Source organism: Miniopterus natalensis, chromosome 9, assembly GCF_054644295.1.
Source record: "Miniopterus natalensis isolate mMinNat1 chromosome 9, mMinNat1.hap1, whole genome shotgun sequence".
NCBI classification, from domain to species: Eukaryota; Metazoa; Chordata; class Mammalia; order Chiroptera; family Miniopteridae; genus Miniopterus; species Miniopterus natalensis.
Genome location: NC_142089.1, coordinates 61,879,809 through 61,887,327, shown reverse-complemented (window position 1 = coordinate 61,887,327; position 7,519 = coordinate 61,879,809).

Below are 7,519 nucleotides of genomic sequence, written 5' to 3'. Positions count from 1 at the left end.
CACATGCACACAGAAACCCACAGACCCAACAGGTACATATCTACACCTTACACAGACCCAATACATACATATACTTTATCCAGCCTGTTAATAGTTAACGTTCTATAGTGAAAGATTTTAAAATTATATAAGCCTATTATGAAAACCATGGAAGCCCTGACCAGGTAGCTCAGTTAGTTAGAGCATCATCCCTATATGCCAAGGTTGTGGGTTCAATCCCCAGTCAGGGCACATACAAGAATCAACCAATGAATGTGAAAATAAGTGGAACAACAAATCTCTCTCCCTCTCACTGTCTCCCCCTCTCCCTCTCTCTCTAAAATAAATTGTAAAAAATTATTGAAAAAAAGAAAATAATGAAAAATGCACACAGAGAAAAGAGCAATCATCTAGCTCCACCATTTAAAGTAGTGAAATGTAAACTAGTTTCTTCTACTCAACTTGTTCTATGTTTAAAATTTTTTAATAACTCTCCATATATAGCTTTCTATGCTACTTTGTGTTTTTTACTCAGTGCTAAAGCTAGTGCAATATTTCATAATGTGAAAGCTATGGTAGGATAACATTTCCTAATTCCCTGATAATTTTGCTGAGCAAAAACAGTTCAAATGGACATAAACAGTGCTGATACAGTATTAAATAAGAAAATATGCCTACTATTTGCTATTTCAGATAATCAATTAAAAGAGAATTTGTGAAACTCAGTAATGGCTGAGTTTAATAGGGATGTTTTCATAATGCAGAAGGAATTGGAACTAGCCTTTAATTTTAAGAGAAACATGGTTTAATCCTGGTCACATATTTAGACTAGCACAGGCAAATTCACTGAGGTAAAAGTAAGTGTTCTGAGTGTAGGAACCATATAGGCCACAGATAAACTGGATGCTCAAGCCTCTTGAAGAATAAACTTTGAGGTTCTTATGGGAGGGAAGCAGAATATCAATTGGGATAGAATAGAGGCAGATTTGTAAAACTCTGATATCTAACAAGGGTTGCTTCTATTATAGAACAAAAACATAGTTGACTAATGTATATTATTAAATAAAGAACTTGGTAGTTTTCGAGATAAATTAAATTAATTTATATTTGCTTAGGTGATAAGAGATCTCACCATAAAATTCTTTGTTTTTTGAGGTGGGAGGAACAGACTATTATGTGAGTGTATCCAAGAATGTTTGGCTCTTGAAAATAGAAACATATTTTTAGCAAATCAGCTAAGCTTTGCCTTTTATTTATTTTTAATATTTATTTATTTATTTATTTATTTATTTATTTATTTATTTATTTATCTTAATTAAATTTATTAGGGCAACATCTATTTAATAAGATTATATAGGTTTTAATTGCAATGTTTAGCCCATTTTCATTTAATGAAATTTACTAATATGATTTGGATTAAATCTATCCCTCAGTAATATAAATTTAAAAATCTTAAAACATTAGCAAATCAAATCCAGAGATATATAAAAAGGCTAATGCATATAGAGGCAAATTAAGATGAAGAAATGTCAATCAATGTAATTGACCATATCAGAATAAAGGCAAAAATATGATCATTTCAATATATATGGAATGAGCATTTGATAAAATTCAACACTCATTCATAGTCAAAAGCCTTGTGCAAGTCAGGAATAGAAGGGAACTTTATCAGTTTGATAAAAGATCTATAAAACATCTTCAGCTAATTCGTATTTAATGGTGACTATTGAAGTTTTCTCTCAAAGGTGGGACAGTAATCACCAATTTTTTAAATATTATATTATGTTCCTAGGCAGTGCAATAAGAAACATTCATATACAAACAAACCATTAGAAACAGTAAGTGAATTTAACAATGTCAATATGCAGAAATCAACTATATCTATATATTGGCAACAAGTCATTGGGAAATGAAATTTAAAAACAGTACTATCCACAATAGCATGAAGACATCTAATGCCTCGAGATAAATATATCAGAAACGTAAAAAAAATATATATCCTTGAAACTACTGAACATTGCAGAGACAAGTTATGCATGCAATACTTAAATAAATGGAGATATTTAACATACATATAAATTGTGTGATTCAAAATTGATTTGTAATTTTAAAACTTTCCAATTAGAATTTTTTTTCTAGAAACTGATGAGCTGATTCTAAAATTTATATGGAAATGCAAAGGACCTAAAATGGCCAGTAGAATTTTGAATGAGAAGGGGAGGACTTACATTGCCAGATCTAAGTCTTCCTATAAAACTACTCCTTAGGGTAGTATGAGATTCATGCAAGAATAGTTAAAGAAATCTATGCAACAGAATGCAGCCCAGAGTTACATGATATCACATATGTGTGATATATAATATATATTTTACAATACATACATATGTATATTATATATAGTCACTATATTGTATTATTGACAGTATATGTAGGTGTGTCAATATATGTATTATAGACTACATATGTTGCTTTCTATATAGAATACATATGTGTCATTTGATTTATGATGAAGGTGCTAATGACATTTAATGAGGGAAAACAGGTGTTTCAATAAATGACAATGGAGTGAGATATCCAAATGGATAAAAATAGGCCTTGGCTTCTACCTTACAAAATTTATTCAAGAAGATTCTTATACCTGAATGCGAACATTAAAGAAATCAATTTTTTAGAACAGGGGTTGGCAAACATTTTTGGGGTGGCGGCAAACTTTTTTTTATAAAGAGCCAGATATCTTAGGCTTTGGGGGCCATATAGTATTTGTTGCAAGCACTCAATTCTGACGTTATAGCATTGAAATAGCCAAAGGCAGTATGCAAACAGATAAGTCAGGCTATGTTTCACTAAAACTTATTTATGAATACTGAAATTTAAATGTTATATAACTTTTGTGTCATTAAAATATTTTTCTTTTAATTTTTTAACTGTCAAAAAATGTAAAAACCATTGGTAGGTAATGGTTCATATACAAACAAGTGATGGGTTAGATTTGGGCCATAGCTGGCTAAAAAGAATACATAATAGAATTTATTTATTTTTCATTTTCAATTTATTTTTAAATATATTTTTATCGATTTCAGAGAAAGGAAGGGAGAGGGAGAGAGAGAACCATCAATGATAAGAGAGAATCACGAATCGGCTGCCTCCTGCACGTCCCCTGCTGAGGATCGAGCCCACAACCCGGGCATGTGCCCTGACCGGGAATTGAACCACGATCCCCTGAATCATAGGTCTGTGTTCAACTGCTGAGCCATGCTGGCCAGGCCATAATATAATTTATTGATGATTTTGGAGTAGCAAAGATTTCTTAAAGGTTTCTACATTACTAACCAAATAATAAAAATTCTATAAATTGTATTTCAGCAAAATTTAAAACTTTGTATATGTCAATTTAAAATATTAAACATGTATAAGCAAGCCACCAGTTGAGAGAATATATTGCAGCACACATACTGAGAAAGGACTCCTATACAAAATATATAAGGTAGGCATCAGATCACTTACAAACAAAAAGAGACACCAATGTTTTAATAAATGGGCCAAAGTCTTGAATAGGCTTTTTATAAATGGAATATCCAAATGGCTAGTAAGCATACAAATGTGTTCTCAGCATCATTAGTGATCAGGAAGCACCCAAACATAATGAGATACCACTACACCACCACACTAGCTAAATTTTAGGAGATTAAAGTAAATGGCAGCCTAGTGAGGACATGGAACACCTGTAACCCTCATTCATTACTCATCTGAATGTAAAATTATACAACCACTTTGGAAAACTGGTAAATTTTACTAGTTTGAAAATAAGCCTATCTAGTAATTTCATACCTAGTATACATGATCGAATCTAGCTTTTATCAGTAATCAACTAATATTTTGGGATCCATTTGCCAGATCCCTGAGCTCATCTCTTAATTGTTTTTCAATTCAGGTTTCAGAAAGCTGCAGGGATTTTTTTTTAGGCACTCTTAAATGGCAACACAGAGATTAAAAAAAATTATCCAACACAAAATGTCAATAGTGCTGAGACTGAGAAACTCTGCTGTTGTCTGTTTTTTCCATGTCAGACCCAGCTTCCTGGTTTCTTACTTTTCTATTCCGGATTTCCCGCAGAAACCACCCATTACCCCCCTTCTATTGTACAGAATATTTTAGCCCGGGTTCTGGCATCTGGATGTGAGACAACTCCTAGGCTCCAGTGAGGGAAAAGGGAAGTACTTCAATGTTACACCAGGTGTTTTAAATATTAAAATATTTACTTTAAACATTTAATACTATATTAAATTACATATTTTAATTAAATTTAAAATATTAAAGCATTTTCTCAAACAAAGGCAGTGCTCTCCCTAAGAGGAATTGTAATGCACATAAATCTTCCCATCTCATTATTCTTAATATAAAGAAATGTGTAACTTACCTAAAATTCATTGTAATAATTTAATTTTAACAAAAGATTCAGTATGTACTAAGTGGTCAAAAATTCATCACAGAACATAGTTCTAAATCAATTTCAGTTAAAATAAGCCTGGACAACATACCTCTTGTACTTGTTTTAAATACTATACTGTCTTTATAACTATAAAAATATTATTACTTATAAATTTAGCATGTGCTGAAGTTACTGTGAAGATAAACACTAAAAAAATAATAAACAGTTTCAAGAGTGATATCGATCATGATAATCTTCTCTTCCTTTTGCAAAATGTCAGGGTATGACTTCTGTGATGCAAAACTTTATGCTTTGGAGTAAGAATGAGTTTGTGGTGAGAGGGAGTATTGGTAGGGGATGTACTGGTGTCATTTGAAATAGTTATAAGAAGTTTTCTATAAAGAGTGTGATAATTTTTTACCTCGATATAATTGAGTTTTGATCATGACCTTAACCACTGCAACACTTTTGATGAGCTTGATATGAGTCTGACCAAATAAAACATCATGGGGGGGGGTCACATTTGGGACACATATCCTAAGAAAGCCTTTGCACTTGAAGTTTCTTCCTCAGCTCCTGTGAAGCAGCTGAAAGGCAGCATTGCTTGTCCCAAGCCCTCAGTTGCTGTCTGGGGAACTGAATGACCTCAAAGGCGCCCTTTGACCCTGGTGTCAGGTGTCTGAGTCATAACCACCGTGTGGATTTAAATAGCAAATTAATCTCACATATTTAGTTTCTTGTTTGTTTTTTAGTTCCCTTATTGTAGTAGGTCTGTACTGTAAAGGCTACATGATAAATAAGTTTTTTGCCCAAGCGCAATAATCTTTATCAACAACAAAGACAATAAGTTATTTCACACTTCATTACAGCTATCAATTAATGAATTGTTTTCAATGCTCAACTTAAAGTATCAGTAGATATTTATAAACACACGCAGGGAGTAGGAATACCATATTTTTTCTCTGCAGATTATCTGACATTTCTTAGCTAATGAGAGATTAAATGAGAAATCTGATCATTGCATGGATCATCTCTGTTTGTAAAGTATTGTTGATAGTCTGAGTTCCAACATCATTTCAAAACAACACTAAAGCCCCAGGAGGGACATAGCATACATTTAGAAATTTTCCATATTACATTTTTAATATTACATATATAGGCTTAGTTACACAGAAGTTTTCTCTTTAATGATTATGTCGCTCCTTTCCTCAAAGTCTGCAATGCTTTGTTCTCGTGTGAAATGAGATGGTGATGATTACTTTCTTTGAACTGAAACAAAACTTAGTTTCTGAATAAATCACTGGCCATTTAGTACATATTGAAATTAATATTTTTAATTATAAATAATTTCATGTATATCCTGTTTCTCCAGTTAGATTATAAACTCATTGGAGCCAGGCACTACTCTTTTTGGCATCTAGCAGTAGTTGAAAAATTCTTAGTGATTATTGGCTACTATTAAATGTATTTGTCAAGATACTACAGGAAGAAGAAAAGATCATAAGAAAAATGGGCATTTTATAAACAAAAATTAAGGGAATAGAGAAAGCCTAGAACTATAAGAACTTTAAAGAATTAGAAAATTTTATTGTTCCCAAAGGCAGGAAATGAGAGATAAGAGATCCGTGAACCCCAATTTTGTGGTCAATGTCAAATTGAGGTTGTGGTCTTCTAAGTCTTCAGTTTCAAAGTGGCTACTACTAAGTAGAGAGAGAGGTGTGGTGGAGTTGAAAGATGCAGTAGAACAGAGCAGATTTAAGAATTACATCTAGGAAAAATTCTGTGTGTGAATACTGGTACATGAAATTAACTAGAAGAAAAACTCATAGTTAAGTTTTTATAGGAAATGTATTGCCTAAAACGCTAGAAGCTAAGACGAAAAAGTTCTTGGTTCAAAGTTAAAATACACTTGAGTTCCCGCCCTTCCATGAGCAGGAGCATGTTCCAAAGGCTGTACCAACCTCACGAGGGCGTATTTCCTAATTCCCACTTCAGATGTAGCCGTGGAGGACAATGAACAGAGACCCTTCTCTACTGAAGTCAGAACCTGAACTCTAGAGATAAATGGAAAACGGAGTCTGATTAGGGAACCTCCCCACTGCTAGTTCAGGAAACTTTATAATGCCCAAACCTTGGTAATACTGCCAACCAGCAACTGCTGAATGTCCATTTTTCCTTTTTAAATGAGAGTTTTATGTAGCTTCTGTCCTTATTCTACCGTTGAATATTGAGTGTGTATGTGGGGAGGCATAGCAAATAAACTTTTCCTCTCCAGTACATGTTTTACTCCATAGGACATGTGTGCTGTTTTCCACACACCCCTCAAAAAAATCACTCTGCTTTATGATTCTAAAATGATTTAACAATGATTGATGCTACTGATAACATTTCACCACTAATTTGTAGTTTTTAAAATTTCTTGAAGAGTTCCTTTTCAACAAGTCTTTCAAAATCCACAGGTGCTCATATGCGTGTGCTCATTTGGATGATACCGAGGTCACCCCATACCAGAAGTGAACTCCAGAATCAGCGACACGGTAACCAGCTCTACAGAACACATCAAGCTCACTCAGCCTACATAAGTGCTTAACGAAAGGCAAGCTGGTAGAAGCCCTCTTTTAGACACCATAATATGGTGTTCTCAGAGTCATGCGATTTCACATTGACTTATTAATTTAGAAATTAAATGTTACTTATTAAGCACTTACTATGTGTCAGACATTATGTTAAGCACTGAGGACACACTGATGAATAAAACAGAAACCATCCTTTCTAGGAGCCTTTCTCAACGTTGCTGGAAACAATGCTGGATATTAAATACGTATTTGGATAGTAAGTAAATACACATTTGCTGGCGGTTTGATGATTTTACTGGAAAATACATTGGTATATTGTGTATACCTTTCGCAGATATAAAATGTAAATTACTTTTTTGATATTTAAATTAAATTTATTGTGGTGACATTGGTTAATAACATTATATAAATTTCAGGTGTACAGTATTGTAATGGGACAACTGTATACTCTGTTTTGTGCTCACCACCCAGTCTCATCTCCTTCTGTATGAGCTCATTCATATATTAGTTATGAAACAAAAAGCAACAAATGAGC